At 56.5% G+C, this 26,515-nt stretch overlaps 1 protein-coding gene and 1 long non-coding RNA gene across 5 annotated transcripts in view; one reads left to right on the top strand and one right to left on the bottom strand.

Moving 5' to 3' along the window:
- Positions 1-26,515, bottom strand: part of Chst11 (carbohydrate sulfotransferase 11) — a 151,625-nt gene that overhangs the window by 15,264 nt on the left and 109,846 nt on the right. The window lies entirely within an intron of this gene.
- On the top strand, positions 306-4,955 carry LOC147823617 (uncharacterized). Its single transcript, XR_015443580.1, has 2 exons — positions 306-718; positions 4,381-4,955. It is a non-coding gene; the product is annotated as an uncharacterized LOC147823617 (long non-coding RNA).

Below are 26,515 nucleotides of genomic sequence, written 5' to 3'. Positions count from 1 at the left end.
GTCATTTTTATCCATTCTATTTTTAATCTTTAACTGATTTTTACCCCTAGGGTATGACTGTTTCATTGCCCCTGTTGTACTAGAATTCAGCTGGAAGAATAAAACATTTACTTCTGTTTTTTTTTTTTTAATGCACGGGTAGTATTTGAATAAGGCCAGTGTTTTCCATTTTAAAGAAAAAGAGTTTAGTCTGGTATTTCTGGAGTCGGGTCATGAATTGCAGGCGTCGGGATAAAAGCTGAGTGAACTGAGGGACTTGTGGGCAGAGCTGGGAGCAAGATGGGGGAGCGGAGCTTGCAGGGTGAGCAGGGCATCCTAGCTCGGGGACCAGAAGCTGGGCCTCAAGAGGCGTCTGCCCTGTCGCTCAGCAAGCCACGAGGGGCATCATTTCCTGCCCCAACTGCGGAAGCCTCCACGGTCACTGTCACGCAAGGGCACGACCAAGCCCCGTGCCCCCACCACTGAGACCCAAGGGGAGGAAGGAGAGGACTCCAAGTACTCTGCTTCCATCATGAGGAGAAACAGAGGCCTGGGGAGGAGGAAGGGGGAGCCAGGCGCTGCCCACCAACCTCACCCTCTCCCCTGTCCCAACAGACGCTTCGTGACCAACTCTGAAATTCTCCACAGAGAAGCAACACGGTCTCAGTCTCAGCCTCAGACAACCACAGTCCTGGGGAGAGACGGGGGCGGAAGCCACACCCAGAAGTAAAAGAAACAGGTACCATTAATTTTCATAACTCCTTTAACCCAACATAGCCAAAGTATTGTTTCAACATGGAACAATCAACACCCAACAAACGTGAATGAATGCGCTCCTTTACTGTTCTGAGGGTGCTGCGTGTGTCTCTGAAATCCGGGGTGGGCTCTGTACTGAGCACACTGGCTACATCTCAAGGGCCCAGTAATTACCAGCACCTTGGAGGCCTGCCACACTGGGTCGCACTGATCCGATATGGCAGTCAGTCTCACCGGACAGCTCGCTCCAAGACAGATTCCCAGCCCCCAGTCCCCCAGAGTTGGTCATAGGCTCTAGGGTGAAGTCCAGAAATCTTTTTTAATGGTCTTTGGAAACAGGGTCATTCTATGTAGTTCAGGCTGGACTTGAACTCACCATGCAGCCGAGGCTGCCCTCAAATTCAAGGTGCTCCTCCTGCCTCAGCCTCCCAAGTGCCAGGATTACAGGCATGCGCCACCACACCTGGCTTTGGGAATTTGTATTTTAACTAGCGTCTCCAGGGCACTCTGAAGCCAGTGGTCATTTTGGAGTGAATAAGCTGAGGAAATGTAGCCCGGTCGTTTACTGTGCTTAATAGAGATTGGCCAGATAGTCAGGGAGGATGCATCCCTAACTCGTATGATTAGGAAAAGCTGGATCTTAATTAGCCAGGTCTAAATTAAAGGCAGTATTTAATCACCTTCAGGTGAATTACTCCGAAGAAGTGTAGAGAGTAAAGTCAAAAGAGTTTCCGAGTAGTGTTTCCTTCCGAGAACAGATAAGACTTCCTGATTAAAAACAATGAATATTCCTTGGCACACCTCTGTTAAGACTCTTGAAAAGCCAATTTCTTTTCTAAGATTAAACACACCTTCAGTCGTGTCTCCAGTGCTAATCTGCTCAATGGAAAGGCTAACAGGCCCGGGCAGCTGAACTGGAAAGCGTAGGAAGGGCAGAGATGGGGCCGGAAGGACACTGTCACCAGGTGTGGAAGAACCACAGACAGGAGAGGACGCCCCACGCGGAGAGGCGGAGCCGATGCTGGAGGAAGGGCCTGGAGTCGGCTCGGGAAAGGAGAGGCAGGGCTGTCCCCACCGGGATGCACACAGCAAGCTCGGTTGGGCGGAGGATAAGGCCCAGGGAGTGCAACGAACAGGGGCCAGGGGAGGCGGGACGCCTGTCCAGGTGAAAGGGGCAACCGGACCCGGACGAGTGCCAACGCCAGTGCCGAGAGACTTGTCTGGGTCGCTTTCCTGGAGCTGGGACACAGAACAAGACACGGCTGAAAGGAGGAGAGGTTTACTTTGGCCACACCGTGTAGAGGTTTCCGTGCACAGCTGCCCTGCAGGAGCGGCCGGTGACAGGGCCTGGCGGAGGAGAAGTGCTGGCCTCACGGTGCACAGGAAGCACACAGGGATGGCCGGGGAGGAGGGAGACACACACTCTAAGTGCGGGAGGCCTTGGGGGACACGGGGTACAGACCCTGACACACCTGGACTGCCATGGTCCAGGTGTGCTTCTCACGCATCCCCTGGAGGTTCCTGTCGGCAGGGCTGGCCCCAGGGAGGCGACGGGGCAGTCAGGTCCCGGGCGTCACCCTGGGCAGGGATCAGTGCAGTTCTCTGAGCCCTGGGCAGCTCCTGAGAGAAGTGGGGCCACCCCTCACCCCTGGGCTTCTGGCCCCCACGGGGGCTCTTCACACGCTCCTGCCTCTTTCCTTTCTAAAGTGTCTGGCCTGGGGTATTCCGCTATGGGAACAGAAAGTGGACTAAGATACACAGCAAGGAGTCAAGACTTGGGGGAACTGCCGGGGAGCTGCCCACATTAGGCTGAGGCTGAAATGCAACTTCACTGCAGGAGGGGCGGAAAGACCACAGGACAGGAAAAGGGGCTCCTGAGGCCAGAATCCAAGCACCCTGGAGAGGGAAGATGTTGAGCCTTGGTGTCCAGAAAGCATCCCTGTCCACGGGCAGGCCGTGGCCCTGCTGTCAAACTCGTTTTTTCATTTTTTCCACTCAGATGGGAAGAAACGTAGAATATTTGTGCATCAGAATTCCCCAGAGAAATAGAGCCAACAGACTGTACACACATAGGCACAGACATCTCTACACACATGCAGGTGTGTACAGGCCTGATCCGTGAGGAGAATCTGCTGTGTGGGGGGAAGAGGGCCAGACGTCAGGAGACAGGACCCCGGTGAGACAGCACCCGACACGGTCCCTGCTGAGGGCCGCTCGGTCTCCCCAGGGAGCACGAGGTCCCAGCGCCAGGAGGCGGAGACTGGCCTCTCCCGCTCTCCCTGGTGAGGGTGGATCCCTCTGGGAAGGCCATGCTCCTCTCTTCGGGGACGCCCAGAAATAACCCACGCCAACCACCCGGGACCCCTCAACCCAGCCCAGCTGCCACCCGAAGCCACCCATCATGACACGCGCGCGTTAGGAGGCTGGGCGGGTACGAGCCCTGGTGCACACCTGCCAGCCCCGGGCACACCTGGAGGTGTGCGTCACCAGGAGCTCCGATGCAGGCGTGTGCGATGACAAAGGGACTCGCCTGGGGAGAGGGGTAAAGGGTCTCCCGTGACACGGAAACTAAAACAAATGGGGGTCCACGGGGCTGTGCCCGAGCACACGCAGCTGAGCGGAGCAGGCAAACTGGAGAACGACACACTGGCGCCGACAGAAACCCGGCCGCCGGCCACGCTGTACCATGCATCGGGACAGTTCAGGGCCTGCCTCCGCAGCCCCCATCGGACCGGAAGCAGGTGTCCGGATGTTGTATGTTCCTCCAGGAGGCAAGGATGTTTATTCCATTATTTCCTGCAACTCCAAGTTTTCCCAAATATTTTCTATTTGGGAAAAAGGAAAACGTGGGAGGTGTAGGAGCCAAACAGCAGCCTTGGAAGCCACGTACCCAGCGCACCAAGTGCCAAGCACCTGAGGAGGCAGCGGCAGGCGCAGGCGGAAGGAGCCTTCTCCAGGCTCCCTCCTCAGCCGCACCCAGGAAGGGAGGGTGTGGGGGCCCTGGCCCGGCAGAGCTCTGTGGTCTGACAGGAGACTGAAGCCCAGGGCGGGAATCAGAGGGAGGAAGCGGCTTCTCAGCCCAGCCGGCCTGTGTCACCCCTGTGCCTGTGGGGCCCGCATGCCAGGCGTTCAGGAAACGCTTACTCAGTGAGCAGGCCGTGAGGCCACGCACACGTGCCCACAAGCAGCGTTCGCGCACGCTTTCGCTCTGACCGGGAGCGTGGCCGGCTGCTCATGGACCCTGATCTGGAGCCAAACTGCCCAACCTCTGGGAACACACAAAACCTCTTTCGCCCCAGGACAGTCACTGCAGATGTTTTTTTTTTTCTTTTAAATCTGGATTTAAAAATTTGTTTTTATTTTTCTGAGTCCATATGGTTACGTTCCCGTGGCGATCTGTACAAGTGCAGGACGTATCGCCACTGCTTTTACTTCTCCTCCCTTGTCCCCTTCTCCTTTGCAAAAGTTCTATCTCCCTGTTTCCCAGTATCTTTTATTTTGCTCACTAATTACTACACTTTGGGTGTCTCATGGAAGAGAAACCACGTGCTGTTGGAGCCCAGGTGTTGGATTTATCTCACTGAATACGATGCCCTCGAGGTCACCCATCTTCCTGCTGTTGACTTGGTTTCTCCTTCTCAGCAGGGCTCAGCTGACCACAGCACAGCGGTTGGGCGAAAGCAGCTCTGGTGGACGCTGTTCCCCACTCGAAGCGGCCACTTCCAGAGCCTTCTCTGCTGCCTGATTCCCCACCAGCAAGGGTCTGGTGCAGAACCCCAGGCCCCGGAAGCTCCTGACCTCTCCCACAGCTCAGAGGCCTGGATGCAACTCCAGCAGGGACTCAAATCCACATCAAAGCCGAGCACTCGGTCTCCGGCCAAACACATGGCAGGGGCAAAGGAGACAGCAGACAGATGCAACGGGTGAGGAGGGGCCCCGCAGCCTCGCCTCTGTGTCCTAGGGGTGCACAGCACCCCAGCCCTGCTCTCTCGAAGCTCATCCCATCTGCCATGCACAGGCTTGCTGCATCCCTCACTGCAGTCCCTGAGGGACTCACTTGCCAGAAGTGATCCCAGAAGGCCACCTCTCCAGGCCACCCCTCCACCCAACTCCTTCCCCTCCACAAAAGCCACTCATGCTGCTGACCACGGGCCCTCAGTTTTGTTTTGTTTTGTTTTCCTCAAAGAAATGACATAAAAACAAATTCAAAACTCTGTGAATGGAGTCTTGTGAAGCCAGCTCTGGAGCAGCTCTCAGCACCGAGGGAGAGAGGTGGGGACCCTGGCATAACAGAGGGAGTGGCTCGGCCAGCCCCCTGCTCCTTCCGCCCAGCTGGGCTCGAGTCTGGGCTTGGGCCAGGCCTCGAGATGTTGAACTCGGTGTGACGTGACGCTGCTGCACCCCCGTCCGTGTCACCCCCGTCCGGCCTCCGGTCCCCATCGGCTGTTATTCCCTCACTCCCTCCTCGTGGAAGGGGTGGCTGCCCATGTCTCCTCCAGGGCTGGCCGGGGCGGGGTGCAAAGGGGAACCAGGCCCAGTGCTGCTCGCAGGCGATGAGTCAGGAACCGACTTTGCTTCCTACGCATTGAGAAACAACAAGAGAAGAGCTCCGGCAAATGCAGACACAGTGACCCAGCCCTCAGGAGGCGCAGGACCCGGGGATGGGCAGAGAGGGCCTGGTCCCTGGCAGACGTCCACCTGCAATCCTGCGTGTCCTGCATGACAGAAAGGCATCAACCGCATCTCACCTTCTTCACAGGCACCGTGTTATGTTAATGACAGTGGAATCTGGCTGGCTCTTTGTTCTCAATCTGTGCTCTACCCAACTGACTTCCTGGGGCTACGCAGGGATGATTTATTTCTAAGTCTCTGCCTTGGCCAAAGGAGTCCAAGCCCACCTGAATGGGACCTGCTGTTAGGGTCTGCTATTAGGCAGATTAAAAATACAGCGGAGGACGTCTCACAAAACCCTGCTGATCTCCGAGTGGAGTCAGCCCAGTTCTGGCCCCAGTGATGATTTTGGCAGAGTAGTTTTAAATAAGATTATACACTGGCATTTTGTGAGAGGTGTGGGGGACAGGAAGGGAGAAAGGAGAGAGGCCACAGGGGAGGGAAGGCCAGGGGGCGGGCTCTTCCCAGAATGCAGCTGGGCTGAGCTTCAAGGTCTGCCTCTCCCGCGCCAGGCAGGCGCCTCTAACTTCAGGCGGGTGCCCAGTCTGCCTGGGAACTGATGTAAGCAAACAGCCAACACAGAGTCCGGCACAGAGGAGCAGCAAGTAGACGTGGCTACTATGTTGTTTGTTTGTTTTCTTGTTTGAGACAGGATCCCGCTATGTAGTTCAGGGTGGCCTCGAACTCACTAGGTACCCAAGGCTGGCTTTGAACTCATGGTGGTCCTCCTGTCTCAGCCTCCTGGGTGCTGGGATTACAAGTGTGCACCACCAAAGCCTACACTAAAAGCCTCCCACTTTTACAAATAGCTTTGTGTCTATGGTGTGTGTGTGTGTGTGTGTCTGGTGTGTGTGTGTCTGTGTGTGTGTCTATGGTGTGTGTGTGTGTGTGTGTGTATTTTTTGGCAGTCCTGGGCACTGAACTCAGGGCCTCGTCTGCCCAGGGTTTCCGATGACCAAGCGCTCTCCCACGGTGACAGTCGCCCTCACAGTCGGAAGCACGACGCACTGGAAAACAGGAGAACCAAGCGGCACTGCCCTGCGCTGTAACGGGCTGGGGTGCAGAGCAAACACAGGGACCCAGGTCTCCACCACACGAATAATCACACCTTTGTGTCTTGCGAGAATCACGAAGCCCAGCTGATGGCTCACGGGAAGTGCCGCACTCGAACACAACCACGCTGTCCTGGTGTGGCACGGTGTGCAGGTGTGAGCTGTCTCCCAGCCCCGTGCACAGAGCCCCGCCCCGAGTGTGAGTGCGGTGGCCCCCTCGAGCCCCAGGCTGTACCTGAGGGTCTCCCCAGGGAGACCTGCACCGCCGGAGTCTCCAACTGCGTGGGGAAGTATTTCCTCGGATGACTGAATGATGACCAGTGACAGCAGGGGCTTCTGACTTTCACCTTGGGCCCACACCTCGACCTCCTGCTTTCTGGCTGTTCTTGAGTGAGCTCTGAAGCTCACTGCCTCAGTCCCTTCCTCTGTAGAAAGGGACCGTCCCAGCCTCTACGTACTGAGTGGATGGAGGGTGGAGAGAAAATGAGAGGAGAGCACTTGGCAAAGCAGGTGGCGGTCGGCTCTCAGTGGACGGCTGTGCGTTTCTGACGTTTATTCTGGTGTGCAAAGTGCTTCTGAGAATTCAGTCAACAGTCACTGGCCTGGCCACCCAAAGAGAAGGGAGATGTATAGCATTCGGATGCTCAAGAAATGGCCCGGGGAGCGCTGGTGGTGTCTGGTGTGTGTCCTGCCAATTTCCAACGCATTTCCAGAACCTCAGGCCCTGTCCCAAGCACTCTGCTACATGGCGAAGCCATGAAGGTCGCTGTACCAACTGCAGGCTTGTGGCATTCACACAGGGAAGGACTTTGTGCCTTGGAAATTGGGATCAACACAAATTTCAGAACAGCAGAGAGATCCATGAAGCGGATTCAAAATATTTTAAGGTTTTCCTTAAAACAACAAAAATAGGCCGGGTGTGGTGGTGCACACTTGTAATCCCAAGCAGTTTGGGAGGCTGAGCAGGAGGATCACCAGTTCCAGCCCAGCCTGGGCACCTTAGCAAGATCCTGTCTCAAATCAAAAAATAGAATTTAAAAAGGGGCCAGGGATGTAGCTCAGTGTGAAGGCCCTGGGTTCAGTCCCCAGTACCAGAAAAAAACTTAATCATCAGATAATAAATCATAGCTTAATTTTTCTCAATAAAAGGCAATTAAGTACACGAGACAAGGATATGTATTAAAGTCATAAAATAAGTTTGGGTTTCTTATACTGAACAATCTGACTTGCTTATATATAAATATCAAGGGATAGAAAAGCAGAATTTCAAACCAAATTGAATAAAAAACATGCAGTAACATCACAGCTCGGCCCTCTCGGGAGGCTACATATTAAGTTTCTTTTAAGGCCTTATACCTCATGCTTCTGAAGCAATTAGACAAATGAGTTTTTGCAGATTTATTTCAGCATAAATTAACGCTAACCATCTGGATGGATAAGATAACCAAATAGCCATAGAATCTTGGCAACCTCCAATGGAAGAAAAATTGCTTGGGAGCAAGAGGGGAGAAATCCATGCCAAGCTCGTTGGCAGAGTTCCAAAGTGATCACGGAGCTTACGAAGATTCTGACTTACCCTTGCACTTTAGTTATCATATATCTGCAGTGGGGACGATTACAGACAGTCTTTGGAGGGAAGAGGTTACGGAGATAGTAGCTCTTTGTCACTGCAGAGCACCTTGACTGAACAAGGGTGTCTGGCTTTTATTTTGACTTTTGCCGCAGCCCTTGGAGCTAGGAAGGCTCAGAGTTTATCATTCCATTTCGAGAAGACAGAACTGGGATCGGGAAGGCTGAGCAGCCCTGCCGTAAGTCTAACGCCCCTCTCATTGCTCGGATTGGTGCCCATGTCCCATCCATCTAGCCATCCATCCATCTGCTCACTCATCCATCTACCCACTCATTCACCCATTCACCCACTCTCCATCCATCCACCCATCCACTCACCTATATAACTTTCTACCCACTCATCCCTACCCATCCATTCATCCACCCACATACAACTCTCCATCCACCTACCCACTCATGCATCCGTCCATCCACTTACCCACCTCCCCAGCCACATTTTGTAACAATTCCTATTTATTCTGTTATCCTCCATGAAAGCAAGCACGAAAGAAAAGGCCAGTTATTTGGGGAGGAGCCACACCCATGTGAGCAGCAGGTTTTGCAGGGGGACTTCCTCGCTGGCAGCACCACCAGCATGGGGCCCCATCCACCCAGGCCTGCCCTGCCCTGTCATCCTCCCTCGGTTCCAGTCACTGCCAGCCCCAATGGGAACATTCCTTCTCCCCTCTGCCTTTCTACCCGCTGGACCAGTGGGCACCCATGAGAGTGTGGTAGAGCTGACCTCCAACAGCAGTGAATTTCCCCACAGAGAGAATGCATGCCTTCACCCTGCGTATGGCTCACAAGCTCCTTTATTCATACAATAGACAGCTATCAGCCACCTGCCAAGTACCCAGCAATGTGCCCAAGGTGAAACAGTGAGCAAGATTCAAACTTCAGATAAAAATGTTTAAATGACGCCCTTTCTCCCAGTAGTCCTAGGGATCGAACCCAGAGAGGATCCAAACACTGAGCTACATCTCCAGCCTCCCCTCCCAGTTTTATAAATTTTGAGACAGCATCTCACTGCCCTGGCTGGCACTGAATTACAATCCTCCTGCCTCAGCCTCCTGAGTAGGTGGGATTACAGGTGTGTGCCACTGTGCCCACTTCAAATGATGATTTTTCAAAACAGTATTTCCCTCGGAGGTAGTAGTTTGGTGTTGGCAAATAAAGAATGGGCCCAATGAAGTGCTAAGGTCTAATGTAGCTGGAAGAGGAATCTCATATTTTACTATTTCCTGAGAAAGACTAATCCACGTGATGTGCCCTGAGTGGTTCACTTCGACTCCGCTGGGCGGATCCCTGCAGTGACACGAGCGTTGTTCAGCGTAGCCACAGTGGGCTTGGTATGTCCCAGGCCTGAAGCCCTAACCCAACCCCAGGGCATGAGTCAAAGTGAAAACCAGGCAAAGCCAAAGAGTAAGTGTAAGTCCAGCCCACCTGCGACTTTTCCCAAGATGTCCATGACGATTCTGAAAAACTTCTCTTTCCCCCTCTGTCTCGGGGTCTGAGCCTGAACATGTCAGCCCAGTCCCTGAACACATAAAACATGGGAAGATGGTACCATCCATCCCTGTCAGGCGAATGCAGAGATGGAGGCACTGGGCGGGCCCAGCATTCCCTGGGCAACCCCAACACAGGGCTGTATGGTTGCCATGGATAGTTGCCATGGTTACAATATCTGGCAGCATTCAAATCCAGAGCCCGACCCCTGTGCTTTCTGCTAGATGATACCACTTCATGGGGTCACACACCCAGGGCTGCAGGGCCACTTTTCACCCCACAGGAGGGGGCTTCACGGAACAGATTCCAGAGGGCCAGGCCCTGGCCCTGAAGACAGGATGCCGTGACTGCCACTCCTCTGTCCCCGTCTGTGTCACGGTCAGTCCCAAACTGCAGAGAGAGGACTGCAGCCCCGAGGTCCTGATGGGGACACTGCAGGTGCTACCGAAGCACAACCTGGGGTCAGCTGCCACCCGCAGCCCATCTGTGTACAAGGCCAGCCGGGGCTTCCTGTCCCGAAGGCCAGGACCCAGACACAGCCAGGACAAAGCCTCCTGCCGCTCCTCAGCAGGGAGAAGCCAGCTGAGCAGCGGATCTCTCGCGCGCCTCGGCTTCCTCCAGCTCCTCCTGGTCGGCCGCGGATGCCTGCTCTCACCCCTGCAGTGCACCGCCCCAAACCACCCCCTGACCCTGGTCCCACTCTGCCCACCCAGATGGAGCCCCTGTTCCCTGACCAACACAGTACTCCTTCCCGGCCCTATTCCATCCTGGTACTTCGGCGGTTGTCTAGATAGCTGCTGAGACGCCAGCGTCTGAGACCATGCAGAAGGAAAGGGGCGTGTGTGCCCAGAGGAATCTGGCTGGGAAACTGGTCTAGGAACACGTTCCCTTTCACTGCAAGACCCGCCGGGCCTGCTCTGTGACGTGCACTCTGGATTCCCAGGGTCTACCAGACGCGGTGTCTCCCAACTCTTCCAGGAACACTGGGTGAAGGGTGTAGGGGCCAGGACATTTCTCAGAGCTGGGAGGGCTGAGAGATGGGTTCAAACAGCCTCCTGTTTCCAGATAGGTGAGATGAGCACTGGACTCTGTACTCGGAGTAAAGCTGACTTCTCTTCGCAGGGTGGGTGGGCCCCGTCCAATTCGTTAAAGGACTGCACAGCGCAAAAAGACGGCCAGCTGGGACACCAGCCCTTGAACCGGACCCAGAATATCTGCTCTTCTGGTCTTCCACCTGGCGTCCTCTGGCTGAAACTCTGCTGCCACTGTCCTGGGTCAGCCGCTGGCCGACTGCACAGCTCGGGACCTGACAGCCCCAAGACTGTGTGGCCACTTCCCTGTGACAAATCTCCACCCGTGCATCCTGCGGGCACTGTTTCTTTGGAAATGCTGAGGGACAGTCTTCGCATCACAGGGCCACACGCAAACTGCCTGAGACAGCCACAGTGTCTCGTCCTGGGTCAGCGTCTGCCACAGCGGTCCTGATGGGACCTCAACCTGTTTGCATGACCTGGTGCCAGCCAAAGCCAAGGCCGAGGCAGTTTCGCTCCTACTTCTGTGACTGTTCAGGATCACACCACGCCCTCCCAACCGAAGATTCCTGCACTCACTTCCCTTCCCAATATTTCCCACTAATGTCCCTTGAGGCGGGGACAGGTGAGCCCAGAACGGTGGTCTCGGATAACTGATGTGCTAGCTAACACCGGTATGTCCTATCTTCCCTGACATTTCTAAATAACGAAGCACTACCCCTCCCTCGGAGGGTGGCGTGAGCTGCAGAATCTGGGGAGACCGGGTGACCTTACCCACCCCCAGTCCTTCTCAGATCCAGCCAGTGGGACCAAGGCTGCCTTCTCCCGGCCACACAGAGGCAGGAATGAAAGGAAGCAGAGTCGGCCGCCTGAGAGACGCTTGGTGAATGCTCTCTGCGACACATAAAATGAATTTCTATCTCCCTCCTTCCCAGAGCAGAAAAACAAAACAAACTTCTTTTCCATTTTCATGGCATCCTTAACAGCCAGTACAGAGAAAGGGGATGTTCTCGCCCTCGAGGTGGATGACCCCTATCTGAGTGGCGTATGTCGTGGTTCACATGGATCACCAGCTTGACTGGACTGGGAGAGGCCTGGGAGATTAGTAAAGCCCACTTCCAGGAATGCCTGGGAGGGTGGTTCCTAAGATGACTGGCAGGTGGGACAGCAAATGGAGGCGGGAGACCCACCCTGAATGCTCAGATGGAACAAATAGAAGGAAGGAGGAGGAAGCCCCCCAGCCAGGCAGGATTCTGCCCTGCTCTCTGCTTCTGACTGTCATGAGGTGCTTTGCCCACCTTACACTCTGCCACAAAGCTCCTGCCTCTCTTCAGCTTCACAGCATGGAGCCAGCCCACCGTGGACTGAAACCCCCAAAACCATGAGCCACAGTGAACCTCTCCTCCTCTAGGTCGATTTCCCAGGTATTTCACCCCCACAGTGAAAAGCTGACTGACAAGTCTGTTAATTTGACTTTTCATTACCAAACCACGTCTTGGTTTCCTCATCTGCAAAGTGGACTTGCTGAGGCTGCGGCACATGAATGGTGCGCCATGCTGGTGACAATGACCCTAAATGACCTCGGTGTGCCAGGCAATGCCGCCTCTGGGGCGCCAGCGATCAGCGACAGCAAGGCCCCTGTTCCCTCGGGGGTGACAGTAGCAGCCAGATGAGTAAATGAGCAAGGCCACTCCTGATGGCGACAGCACTGTGCCCACAGTAGCAAGGCCGTGCCTGGAGGGGGCACACAGCTCTGCAGGACGTCCGTCTGGGTGTGGGGTCGGGGACACTGAGGCCCTTGGTGGAACCTGCTGGGCATGCGTGAGGAGGGAAGGCCAGTGCGCTGGCCCAGGGATGGAGGGGCCAGGCGGCAGGAGGTGAGTGGGAAGGGACAGCAGGGCCTTGGCACTGTCCCTGAGCCTTTGCCAGTGGTCTCCAGCAGCAACGTGGCGCCCGAGGGAGAAGGGAGCCACGAGCGGCCAAGCGCACATCTGGCCTCTGTGACCCATGGGCGCAGAACCCGCTCCTTGACGCCCGGGAACACCCTCATCCCCAGGTCTGGCCCCTGGGACCAGGTTGCTTTCTCTGCTGTCACAGGGACCCTCACCTACACGTGATCCTGCTTCTCAGCACGCTGGGCTGTGCTTGTCACCGAAGCATCCAGGTAACCCCGGGAGGAGAGCAGCTCCCAGCTGAGACCCCAGGACAGGCACTGTCCCCCACACCGTGCGACACTGAATGGGCAGAGGAACACAGGGCAGGGCACACACCAGGCACCGCAGGCTCGCAGCGCAGCGAGGGTCGGCCCCTCTGCCGGGGCTGCCGGCTGAGCATGCTCAGAATGACAGGAGGTGGTGGCCAGGCACAAGCGTTGCGTTCGAGTCCCTGGACCTACGGCTAAAGGAGGCCTCGGGCTGGACCAGGCCAAAGGCTCTGAGATGTGGAGAGGATTCCAGGTGGTCTGAGGATTCCAGGGCTCCTCACGGGAGGGAGGTGGGCTGGCAGTCACAGACATGACCATGGGAGATGTGCTGAGAGGCGGCCGTAAGCCAGCAAAGGCCAGTGGCCCCGGAGGCTGGAGAAAGCCAGGCTGGGGTCGCTGCTGGACCTCAGGCAGGGACCTAGGCCTGGGGACAGGCTGACCTCGGGCTGCATGGACAGTTACCCTGTGTGGTGCAGGCCCCTTGTCCCCGGGACCTGGGACAGCAGCACCAGGAGCCAGGGTGGGGGCTAAGGAGCTCCCAAGTGACCATGATGGAAAGGAGATGACCCCAGGGTGTGTGGGGTTCGACCCAACACCCTACCTCCCATGCAAACCCACAACAGCTGAGCAAGCCCTCAGGTGCGGAGCCAGATCCTCCTCGGCGACAGGGTGTCTTCCTCCCCAGGGTCTGAGAAGGGATCAGTAAGTGATGGGCACCTGCAGCTGCTGGACGAGCTGTGGACTTCACCCGTGCTTATCACGTAAGCCTCAGAACAAGCCTTTGAGAAGGGCAGGGATGGGACTGGATGGGGAGGGGAAGCTGAGGCACGGAGAAATAACATGCTCAAGGACCTGACTCGGACCAGGAGTCCAACCCAGAGCTGGGGCTGGTTCCAGCTCTGTGCCAAGTCAAGTCCTGACACAGCACCTGGCGCACATAAGCCCTCAGCTCACCAGAGTGGCTTTACTATTTGTTTCATTCACTCATTTATGTACGAGTTAGCACTGAAAAATAGGGTGTGTATTTAAATTTAAATCGTTTCATCCCCCCAAAATCCTCACTTCCAACATACTCATCCATCCTTCTGCCACTTTCTGAAGCAGCTCAGAAGTCCTCTTTCCTGAGTCTCTTTAGTTGCACTGTCCTAGCTGCCTTGATATCCTGAATCAATTCAAAGCATTTGCCTTCCACAATCATTCTGACTTTAGGAAGTCGCACGGTGCCAGATCCGGTGAATAAGGTGGATGAGGACACAGTGCCATGTTTTTACAAGCTGCCTTTCTATCGGATGGTGCTCGGCAAAAGCATTCACCAGATTTTTTACCCTACCTCACAGAAACGCTCATGAAAGAGGACTCCAGAACCACTTCAGAAAGTGGCAAGAATGATGGGCCAGGTGTGTTTGAAGCAGGAGGGAGGATTCTGAGGGGGATTCATGGCCACGTATCTTTTACTGCAATTTTTTAAATGGAAATGTCCACTATGTATTTTGATCAGCTGAATGCATTTCATTTTTATGGCCTCGTTCATTAACTTCCTGGGTCCAGGAGGAAGTGGGTGGCACAGCCCCATGGTTCAGATCCAGGAGAGAGGAGCAAAGACAGAGCCAGGAAGGGTGGTCTCAGGCTTGCCGGTGGGGCCCGGACATAGGTGTGGGCAGCGGCCTGTGCCATGCAGTCTTCACTGCTGTCACTGCAGGGAACCGGGAGAGCAGAAGTCCTCTGTGTCCGCCGGAGTTTCTGGGTTAGATCCCTGCCGGGGTAAATTACTCCAATTTCACAATAATGACGCCTATCACCCCTCTCTGGTTCAAGTTGAAAAGTACTTTTGGGACGCTTTTCATCTGGCTGGCACATTTCAGTGTAAACAACTGACCACAGCAATCACGGGGAAACACATGTGCCGACAGACGGACCTACGTTAGGGTCACCCAAGTGGCGGAATGTGCTGAGAAAATGTTGAGTTACGCGGCACGCTTCTTCGGAAAAACACAAAATGTTTATATTTTTCTTCTCAGATGACCGGGTACGAGACCTGCCCGAAGGCCTGGCACACGGAATGTGCTGAGCCCTAGAAAGCCAGCGCTCAGAGAGGGGCTGTGACTGGCTGAGGTCACACGGCGTCCAGGCTCCAAAGAGCATGCTTTTCACACACACGGGCATGCTCTGTCCCCAAGGAAAATGCTCTGCGCCGTCAGCAGAGCCTGACGGAGGTTCCCCTGCCACGGGAAAAGCCCGGCCCTCCCTGGTGTCACTTCTGCCCATCTTGTCCCTGTCCTCAGCCCTGATACACTGTCAGGACAGGCCAGATCGCAGGCCGCTCCTCACAGATGCCAGGCAAAGCCACACATTTTAACTTCAAACTCTCGGAGCCGGACGCCGCCTGGAAAACACCCCACTGGTGGAACAGCTTGGGTGTGCCAACAGACGGAGTCCCACACAGCCAGCAAAGGGCCGCGTGGGGCAGCAGCCTGCGGCTCAGGCCCACCTGGCCTGGAGATGGAAGAGACCCAGGACGCAGGGAGGAAACGGCTCAAAGCCACTGCAAGTCCCTAGGTGTGGACCAGGAGAGGGGACACCAGGGAGACGATGCAGCTGTGAAGTCTAAAGTCACAGCAGGGAAGGGAGATGCCCTGTGCTGCCTTCCCCCTGCCAGGCAGCGTGGAGCAGTGTCAGCCACTGGCCAACCGCGTGTGACCCTCTGGCAGCTCTTCCAGGGTTAGGGGACTTAACTGAGGTCATACAACCACAGTCGGAGCTACTCTCACTACGCCAAGAAGCCGAGAGGGGCCCTGAGTGAGGCCCCTGGGACCGCCTGGCTGTCGTAGACGCCAAGGATGGTTGCGCTGTCACGGCCATCATCACCATAGGAACAGCGAACATTTGGCAAAGGACTGCTCGGTGCCAGGCAGCACCCAGGCACTGGGCCACATGAACGGGCCCAGTGGGGCCCTCTGTTCCCATTTCCAGGTGAGAAGCTGAGGTCCGGGCTAACGCCCCTGACCGAGTCCGACAGCCAGAAGTAGATGACCCTGGGCGCTCGCTACCAGGGACTCAACCGACACCTCCTGCGTCAGCACCTGTCCCTGTGGCCACCCCGTTACCACACAGGGGGCTGGAGGGTGGCTCCCCAAGACCCAGTGTCCCCAGCCACATTCCCGGGACCCACGAGCAAGCTGCTGGCGTGGGAAAGGGTCTTTGCAGGTGGATGGGTCCAGGGCACCGTGAGGGGCCTGTCCTGAGCTCGGGGGGCTCACGGGAAACCCACCACGGGACTGGTGAGTTACAGGAGCCCTTCCAGAAGTGAAGGCCCACAGGAGAGAAAAAGCCACTGCCCCACGCGGCCGGGGCGGACGTGTGATGAGGCAGCCGGAGTCCCTCCTGTGGCTCCTCCCCTGGCTCTTCACAGCCTGTGAATGGGGCTAACTTAGGCCCCTGCATAGAGGAGGAAACTGAGGCACAGCAAAGAACAAAGCCAAGATTCCAACCAGCAGACTCCCCCAGTCAGGAGAGCAAGAAAGCCGAGTCCAGGCAGGTGGGCAATCACAGAGGCTTCTCGGGGGAGGTGATGTGGCCAGCAAGGCGGCCAACGTGACAGGGAAAGCCCGTGCCCTCTCCACCTCCACACACCATCTGGGGGTTTCACTGCAGGGGAAAACCCAGCTTGGGTTTGGTTTGGTGACTCACACATGAGACATCAGTGCAACTGAACGCCAAAGGAGGAGCACGAAGCTGTGGGAGTGTGTGCGTGTGTGCGCATGATCCGCGAAGGAAGCTGAGCTGCGGTGGGCAGGGAGACACAAGCAAATGATGGAGGGGCTTGAAGGAAAGGCCCAAAAAAGGACTTCAGCCCCAGGAGCCACACCCAGCAGGCATTGCTGGGAGATCCGGACGGTGAGGAAGCTCTCGGTTTTGAGGGCTGGCTCTCCTGCAGCCCCTTTAGCACCCAAGGACAGAGGGAAGACAATGGGTACATATCCCCTGTGGCCCATTCTGGGCCAGCAAAACCCCTTTCCCCTCTCTGCCAGTCCAGCAGGGCCTCCAACACACCAGTCCAGATTCTTCCGGGCCTCGGGGTTGGTCTCTGTCCTGTTCAGCTGCTGGCCGGGGCCAGGCTTCACGGGTAAGGGAGAGGAAGGGAGCCAGGTCACCTCAGGGGCCTCTCCGGTGCCAGCATGTGCGGGGTGGGTAATCTCTGGCATTTTCAGGCAGTACGTCAGCCCCTCAGCCACCTTCTCGGGGAGTCACTGTCACCCCAACCTGCAGGGATGCTCCCGAGGACTCAGGAGAGCTCAGCACAGCTTCCCCCTGCGGTGGGGAGGTGCCATTAGTGGTGGAGAACCTGAGGGGGTGCCCCTGCCTTGGGCCATGAGGCCGAGTGTGCATGACCCTGCGGCCTGCAGGCTGTGTCAGAAGCTCCCGGGAGACCCGAGCAGGGGCAGCAGGGTGCACAGCCCGGGAGGCCCCGCATGGCAGGCGCCCTGTTCGTGTTCACCGACAGCCGAATGGATGAAGAATTAGCCCCAACTCGGCAGGGGGGGCCGTGCTTAGATCTGGCCGGGTGCAGCGGAAGGACCCATAGCTTCCTTTTCAGAGCAAAAAGATCACTTGAACATTTCTGAAAGCCAGAGGGGAACGGGTTCCAAACAAGCAGAGCTCTGCAAACGGCGATAAATACCTTAAATTACCCAGCGCGTTTAAAAGCCTGCGCGGAAACAGGGCCCTGATTGTGGCCGCTCGGAGGGGGACACTGAGGAGGCCGTGGAGCCGGAGGGCAGGCGCGGGTCGGGAGCCAGCGGCCGTCCAGGGACAGCGGCCCAGCTGGCTGGCGGGGACACAGGGGGCGATTGTGGGAGCCTGGCCGGCGGGCAGGGGCTGGGACTTCCACACTCCCGGCCCGGAGTCGGGGAAAGGCAGGGCTGAAATGGGTCCCCGAGGAGGCGCCCGTTCCGGGACCCACACACCCTCAGGGCTGCCACCGCCCTGGACCGGGCAGCCTGTCCACCAAGAGGACAGCAAACCCGAAGCTGACAGCTGCAGCCCCGTGGTGCCTCGGCTCTGGCCCAATATGCAGGATAAACATCCCGGGCCAATGTCCCCTTCCCATGGGGCAGGCATCCCGGGTCCCTGCGCAGTGTGGCCACAGCCCCGAGCTGCCGGGAAGGCACAAGGAGGCGAAGCGGACTGGGCTACGGGAGCCGACTGTGCTGGCAGTCACAGGGCCACCTCCTCCTCCCTGCGTGGCCCAACACTGCCATCTGGGGTGCAGGCCGCTGGGCCCAAAGCCCTCTGCGGGGACCCTGATGGCCTGCTTACAGACGAGGAAACCGAGGCCCACGGGAATTCACGGCGCATCCACGGTCAGAAAATGAGCGGAAAGCGGAGGCTGAGGCCTGCAGGGGTCTGCTCTGCCCAGCACCTGCTCTGGCTGGAGCACAGGTCGGGGCATGAGGGCCGCTCACCCAGGACATCCCTCTCCCCAGCCGAGTGCACCGTCCTGTCCCTGACTGAGAGGCAGGGCGAGGGCGGCTGGCTCGGAACTCCAAGGGCAGGACATTCACCTGGAATGTTCTAGAGACCCTGAGGAGAGGGCACAGTGTAGAAGCCGGGAGCTGGAGGGGCCACAAGGCCCCCAGCAGAGGCCTGTGGCCTTCATGTCTCATGGCACAGTAGCTGGGGGCGCACATGGGTTCCCAGGTTCCTCTGGCCCCTCGACAGGGACCCCACCCCGCCCTGCTCACTACACTTCCTGTCCTCCTCCCACTCCCCCGCTCCCCATCTCTGTAATCAAGGACCGCTTGTTGGCCGTCTATTGTATTTCAGGGCCAAATCTCTAGTTCGGGCTCTCTGAGCCTCAAGTACTAAATCTGAATAGCAATGCAGCACAGTGCCCGAATTATTTCATCCCAGGGTATTCTTCCATGATTGGGCCCTCTGCAATTCCACGTGCAGACAGATGCAAATGAGGAACAAAAGCCTGGGGTCCTATGAAGGAGAGGAAACCCGTGGCCTCCTCTTGATACAATCCTGCTCCTCCGCAAGGCAGAGTCTAAGCCAGGGGGCGCTGCAGAGACTGTGGCTGCTTCACAGGAACCCCTGGTCTCTGCTGCCTTTGAAAACAAACTAAACTCTTCCTTTATTAAATGTCTCCATTCTTGCTTCCGCTCAAAGCTGAACAGTTTTTGGAAAGCTTAGGGAAACAGCTCAGGTGGTTTTAAGGCAGAGGGGACAGACTTGTCCTGGTATCAAAATGTTAAGCATAGGTTTAAACCCTGCCCAAAAGGGGCTTGCCGTCAGTGAGAATTTAAATACAGTCGTCTGGTCCCAGTCTACACAGGTTGGTGTGGTTATGGAGGGAGGGGAGAAGCCTCCTCGAGACACGGACACTTGCTCTGGATCCACATCTAGATGCCACAGCCGGCAGCAAGACATTCTGGACTAGGACACATCTTTGAATGTTTGGAAGGTACATTACCTTCTTTTCCTACGCTATTTCTTGCTCTGCCCAAAGCTCTGCCTCCCCTCAAATCCTCAGATAAGTGTTGTTATTTAATGTCTGCCTTTTACAGGTGTAGCACGAAGGCCAGAAAGCTGGGCAGATGGCACACACCTGTAATCCCAGCACTCAAGAGGCTGAGGCAGGAGAATCGCTGTGAGTTTGAGACCAGCCTGGGCTACATATGAGTTCAAGGCCAGCCTGAACTACATAGTGAGACCCTGTCTCAAACTCCCCCCAAAACAAAAACCAAAAAAAGAGCCCAGAGCAGGAAGCAGCCTGGGCAAAGAGACACAGCTGGTAATAAGTGGTGTGGAGCTGACCTCAGGCCCCCTCACACCTCCCGCTCCCCTGCTCTCCACCCGAGGGCCAGGCCCAGAGGAGGGTGGCGGTGGCTGCCCTCGGAGGTGGACCCTGGGCTGGCCACACAGGCCCTCGGCGGGCAAGGACCGGTTGCTCCCTCAAGACACAGGTGACGCCGGGTTTGTTTCTAATTAACCCTCCCGGCCACCTCGGGTTGGGTTATTAAACATACTCTGGGATCTTTAGAAAAGCACACACAGCACCCTAAATGCAATCAATGGGCCTAAGTTGGTGACACGGGAATATTTCCTCGAGACAGTTTTGCAGTTTCATAAATGGCTCATGTAAAACTGCAGGATGCCACCAGGCCACCCCAGGGATGATTTCCTCCCAAATCTACGCAGTCAGGGGAAACCAGAAAGCGCCGGGAGCAGGCCGCCCTCCCCCAGAGCACTGCTCCCTCCCCAGACGTGCTGCTGGGCCGTGAGTCGCCCTCTGTTTTACTGGCAAAAATAAATCTTACCTTTTTACACAAAGCATGCTTCTCTAGAGCAAACCACGAGGGAGGGAAAATGCACTTAGATCTAAACAGAACAGCCGTGCTGTCTCTCTCAGACCTAAGAAGGCCACACGTAGAAAAATAAAACTGTGAATAATAATAAGAAATGCGGACACCATCATCATTTTTCTTTGAAAGATGAGATACATAACAGTTGAGTTGAGAAACAGCTTTTTAAAAATGCTGCTGCTGTTTCGGCCTCAGCTGTAACGTGTTTTGTCTCTTGGGCTCACTGAGAGGCTGGTAGCACTGGCATTGGAGGGATGAAGGAAAAGCTGGAAGGAAAGATGGATGGATGGATGGAAGGATGGATGGATGGGTGGATGAAAAGAAGGAAGAATGGCCACTCAGGAACTGGTGAAGAATGGCATCTTACATGAGCTAAAGAAAAGGGGACAGGCATCTCCGTTATGTCAGCACTCTTGAAGTGACATTTAAGCAAACCCAGAGCAGGCGCGGCTGCTGCCCATCTCGCTCCTCTACATGGGCAGGACGTGCAGGGGACCATCCTCGGGAGACACTTTTTATGAGGGTCCGTCTGCACCAGCCCCTTGGACACCGGTCCAGTCACCAAATAGCAGGAAGAAAAGCTGCTCCACACTGACACAGACATAGAGCAGACTGCCAAGCGACGCAGGCTACGTGCATCCAATTTCCAAAAATACAGAAACACAGAAAATACCCAGAGAGAACTTTTCAGGAGGATGTTCACGATGGTCGCCTCTGGGTAGTGGACCTGCTGGTGATTTTTAGTTGATTTCACTTTTATGTATTTTTCATATTTTGTGTCATAAACATGTGTTTCTTTCATACCAGAAAAATGTTTTTTTTAATTGCAAGAAACCTCTGTGCCAGTGAAGCAAAAGCACACAGGCCACTCCTGCCTGGGCTCCACATCTGTGCGTCAGCCAAGTGTGGGTCAGAACTCCTTCAAAAGCAGTGCTTCTGCACTGAGCCGACGGCCCTCGCCAGCGGGGTAAGTGAGGGTCTCCCTTGGCAGAGTCGGGTATTCGCGGTGACCTGGAGACGCCTCAGAGCCTGCAGGAGCAGCTGCAGAGCTTGGATGCAGGCCCCGTGCCACCTCAGGGAAGGGACCCCAGCACCCTTCCATCCTGGCCCCAGGGATCCGGGAAACCCACCTCCCCATCCCAAGGGACGACCAACAGCAAACCCAGCCCTGGAATCAGCCTTAGCGACCACAAGCGGAAGAAATGTTAGAGGGCTCCACCCCAGCCTCAGGGTGGGAGGTGCAGAAACACCATCACTGCTGTGAAAGGACCCGAGGACAAGGTCTTCCCTCCGTGCACGCAGATAATCCACAAGTGTCACCCCCGGGGCGGGGGGGGGGGACAGAGCCCCTGCCATGACGCCCACCCAGCCAGACCTGACCTGGTGCTTTCCAGGGACAAGGCCAGTCCCGTGGGCATCTCTGCTTGCCGGGGACAGCCGGAATCTACTTGCCCTCAGGCCATGGTGAGGAACAGCTGTGCGACCCCAATCACATTAAATAAATTAGTGGCCCTAGGGGCACAATTTCCAACTCATACAATGCCTCCAGTCTTGCTATTCAATGAAATCATTGATCAATCCCTTCTCCGATGTCAGTAAATTTCAGCCTCTGGGGTCCTGTAAACATTAAAATAAGAAGCTATAAAAAGTATTAGTAAACCAATTAAAAGCTCAACGAGCAATAAACTCTACTTGCATTATGCCTAGAAAACAAAAACAGACCCTCCTCCTCTGAAATTAAGTGAACATTTGGTATCAGTAGTTTTTCAAAGAGCTTTTTCTTTCTTCTCAAAAGAACTCCTGACCTCCCACCCAGTACCCTGGCCAGCTGGGATCCCTCACACGCTGGGCCAAAGAGATGGGGGAAATCTACATTTCTGATCCCCGAAAGCAAACGTGATCAATATTTGGTTGCAAGGTTGGGAAATGACCTTGAAACTCTCGGCACCATCTGTAAACATTTAGGTCGAGATTGGGAATGCACTAGCATTTACCCAAATCAGACAGTACGTATAGGGAAGCGCTGTCCTCCAGCATTCTGGCCCTGGACCTGGAGTTACCAGACTTCGCCGGCATCCCAGGAGGATGGGCCATCTGAGGTAAGTAATCAGGGCCCAGAGGGTAGGTGGCCACTCCAGGACACACGGCTGCTGAGACAGCGCTGAGCCTCGGCCTGTTCCTGTGACTGCATCAGGCTCAGCACCCAGGTCCAAGGACCCCTCCTGCACACACATGGATCCCATGACACGCCAGGCCCCAGAGAGTAGCAGGAACCCTGGGCTCTAGTCTGTCCGCCAGCATCCGAGTTTGTATTTCCGTTAAAATTGTCTCCCCATCTTCTTCACTGCCATCCGTCTGGGGCTCGCTGCGACACCCCAGTGGGACACGGGGCTCCCGATGTTTAATCAAAAGGAACCGCTTGTTTTTGCCAAGGTTCCATGTCCTAGTCCTGCCACAAATAGAAAAAAACAAGCGGCTTCTGAAAAGGCAAGGACATACGAACACTGGTCACCTCCAGCTTTCAGAAGACTTTATCCAAATTTCATATCTGCACGGAAGAGTACTCGTCCCTGGGTGCCACTCAACAGAGGGGGCCACGCAGGTGTGCGGGGCCTGGCGCCACCTCCCGGGACAGGAGGACCTGACTACTTCCTGCTGCAGTGCCCAGCGGAGAGCGAGACGCAGGACGAACCCTGGAAGCCAGACGGGAATGCCCAGCCTCCCCACGCGTGCCCGCCTCCCGGCACTGTGGGCTGCTGTCCCACACCATCACTTAGCCCAGCAACTTGAGTGAGCCCCGAGATCATCCCAGTTTCTGCTTCTGCTAGGGGCTTCTTCTTCATCCGCACAGGTAGGGAAACTGAGTCTCAGGAAGTCATCAGAGCTGCAGCAAAGCTACCCGGATGTGGGCAATGGGGAATGGATGTCTGCTCTACCTGGAGACAGCACAGGGACGAATGCGAAGGCCCAGGCCCCGTGCCCAGAGGAGGGGACAGGAGGGGACGGCGGGTGGGCAGGCTGCGGCTGTCCCTGGGGCTCGGGCTCCTGAATGCTGAGCCTCCCCAGTGCAGACACTCACGGCTGGACGAGAACCACAGCAACCCAAACGGAAGGCACAGGCATGGCCCTGTCTGGGACCCTGCTGGCCACTGCCTCCTCAGACGGGCACCCTCCCGGCTGCGGGTGGAGCCAGACTCAGTTTCCCTAAACCCCAAGCTCAAAGGGGATTGTCGGAGGCGCCTCCCTCGCAAGCGCTGGGCTTTCAGGTCAGGGGCGGGCCGCGTTTTCCCAGTGCCGGGCGCTCCAGGGAAGCCTGGCCCGGTGGAAACTTCCCTGCCCGTTCTCTCCTGCCCCAGCACACGGCTCTCTTTCTCGGCCTCCTCTGGTGGGTCGGACTTCCACAGCGATGCTTTCCCTCGGGCTGGGCATCAAACCCAGCCATTCACTGGGGCCCAGGGGGCTCGACACCGGCCTCGGGGCTCCCTGAGGGCAGCACTCCGGTCCTGGCGTGAACCAGGAGGCCTCATGGGTCAGGAGAGCCCACGCATATAATCAGAGCTGCACGGACAGCCGCGCTGTGAGCAGCTGCTCTGAGATGAGCCGCGTCTCCCAGCCTTAGTCCAGCCCAGCGGCAGGTGAGTGCAAGCGACGGAGAGCGCTCAAACTTCCCAGCAGCCACACTAAAAATGTCGAATTGAGCAGGTGGTACACGCCTGTAATTCCAAAACTTGGGAGGCTGAGGCAGGAGGATTGCTGAAAGCTCAAGGAGAGCTGGAAATACACAGTGAGACTGTGTCCAAAACAACACAGCAGTTAAAGTCATCGTCTTAATATGTCTTATTTCACTTGACACGCCCAGAACATTCCCAGCTCACTGTGTGATTGATCTAAAACTTATCGGGAACCCTGACACTCTTAGTTGACTGCACTGCAGAAGGCGGCCTGCATTTAGCCTTCGCTGACTCACGGCGGCCACACTCGGTGCTCTCGGGGAAAAGGAGAAATAGCGTGGACACCGGTGACCCTCCCCAAAGAGCTATGACACTATCGCTCCCACTTCACCAGCACCGTGTACAGCACAGAGAGGCTGCTCGGCTCGCAGCAGACGGGGGGAAACTCACAACCTGGGCTCTGGGCCCTTACCCATGGGACCAGCGCGGAGCCAGGACCCAACTATAGCCCAGGCTGGTCTGGAACTTGCTGTAATCCTCCTGCCTCAGTCTCCCAAGTGGAGTGAACATGGAGGAAGCCGCACAGGGACTCGGGTTGGGCACTGGGTGTACTACACAGAGGAGCAGCTTACAACGCGCCCTCGCCGGCCAGAGCCCCAGACACCCCGACCGCTTGCTGCTGCGTGGCCTTGCATAGGCGACTCGACCCTCCTGCGCCTCCTCCCCGGCTGTGCGTGGGGAACGATGACAGCACGGAGGTCAGGTCGGGGGTCACCAGGAGGGTTCCCAGGTTACAGAGCTGAACGTGCCCCCGCTGGCCTGGGCTCTTAGCAGCAGTCGCTAGGAGCGGCCCTCACTGGGTCAGATGCTGTGGGGATCCTCGGTCCTCCCGGGAGCTCCCGAGGCCATCCCAGGCCGTGTCCCTGTTCACACTTGGACCCTGCGCCTCCTATTAGTGAGCTGACGTCCTAACCCCGAATCTCAGAGCTGACTGGGTCACAGAGAGCTGCTGCCCCAGGACGACGGTGGCAGCAGAGAGGGGCAGGCTCACAGGCAGGCGCGGGCAGTGACCCGCCAGCCCCTGGGCCTGGGACCTGCGGCCTGCAGCCTGTGCTGCCTGTGCCCCGTCTGCAGGCCCTGTGCCTCCTCCTGTCACAACACAGACTACATAAGAGGGACCCCACTGGCACCCCCGCCCACTATGCCTTGTAAAACTGTGCCCCAGGCCAGTGGGCCTGGCGTATGGAAAAGTACCCGGGAAGGTGGCCGCGCCCCAAACACTGCCGCTCTGTTCCCCGGCTGCCTTAGAATCCCCTCTGTGCAGCGCACGGGAAATAAAGTGCATCTGTATTCTGGCCCAGCCACTGGACGCTGCGCCCGGTGAGAGCCAAGGCAGAAACAGACACAGCTGCTCACTGAGCAGGGCTTCAGCTTCCTGACACACGACACCGGCCCGGGGCCCTCCACGAGGCATCTGTGCATCGCAGACCCAAGGACGGCATGGGCGGGCGCTGGGGGCCAGAGCCACAGTGACCTCTCCTGACACGCAGCCTGGGGCTGGGTGCATCAAGAGCGCTGCCCAGGTCCACGTGGAGTAGAGGAATTCACTGTGTGTCGTCCCTCAGGAGGAGCACAAGGTGGGCGGGGGACAGGAGGGCGTCTCTTCTGCTGCCGAAGAAGGAAGGGCTGCGCCTCAGCCTGCTCCCTGGAGGACAGGTGGCTCCCCAAAGCCCCACGCGCAAGCGGCTTCTCAGCACTGGTCGGCCACGCCCGTCACCGGGGACACCAGCCAGGTTCACACAGCTGTCACCTTCAGTCTAAAAATGCTACACGGAGAATTCCAGAAGCAAACAATTTGTAAGTTTTAAACTGCACTGCTCTGGGGAGTGTGGTGAAATCTGTCCTCCCGGTTCACCCTGCTGGGATGAGAATTGTCCCTTTGTCCAGCGTGTCCACACGGCATATGTTACCCGCCCGCCTGTCATTTAGCTAACCTCTCTCTTGACAGATAACCATTGCAATGGTGTAAGACTTGTGTCTACATAACCCTTATTTCAGTTAATAACAGGCCCCTCAAACTGTACCCAGGCACACACCTGAAATCTCAACACTTGAGAGGCTGAGACAGGAGGATCGCAGTGAGTTCAAGGCCAGCCTGGGCTACATAATGAATTCAAGACCAGCCTAAACTACACAGCAAGACCCAGTCTCAAAGAATCAATTGATCAATCAGTGCCCCAGAGTGCAAACTTTCATGGCTGTGCAGTCATCGTTGTCTTATTGTAGTGTTGCTCCTCGCTTCCTGTGTCTAAATGACAAGCATTCCGGAGGCATGCACATGTACAATGAGCACAGTGGCTTCAGGCGTCTGCTGGTGCCCTGGGACATGTCCCCATGGCTGGGGACTCCTGTATCTAATGCTCAACACTGGCAGCAACACAAAATGTGGGTAAGTGGTCACCTGGGCGGAGGGCAAGGAGCTGGTACCGTTTTTCCCTTTTGTTCCTCTCCTGGAGATGAGAAAGATCTACACACAGTGAATGAAAGATGCTTCCTGGACCAGGGCCACCGATGCCCACAGGTTGCTAGGTAACCAGGGAAGCGAGTCAGCATCCACAGCTGGGACCCCACACAGAGGTGGGCACCCCATTACCGCTCTGTGGCCTAAGCA

The sequence above is a fragment of the Heterocephalus glaber genome, unplaced genomic scaffold (genome assembly GCF_053883595.1).
Source record: "Heterocephalus glaber isolate CG9 unplaced genomic scaffold, H.glaber_assembly_v1.0 deba00001572, whole genome shotgun sequence".
Classification (NCBI taxonomy): Eukaryota; Metazoa; Chordata; class Mammalia; order Rodentia; family Bathyergidae; genus Heterocephalus; species Heterocephalus glaber.
This window is presented reverse-complemented; position numbering and strand designations above follow the sequence as displayed.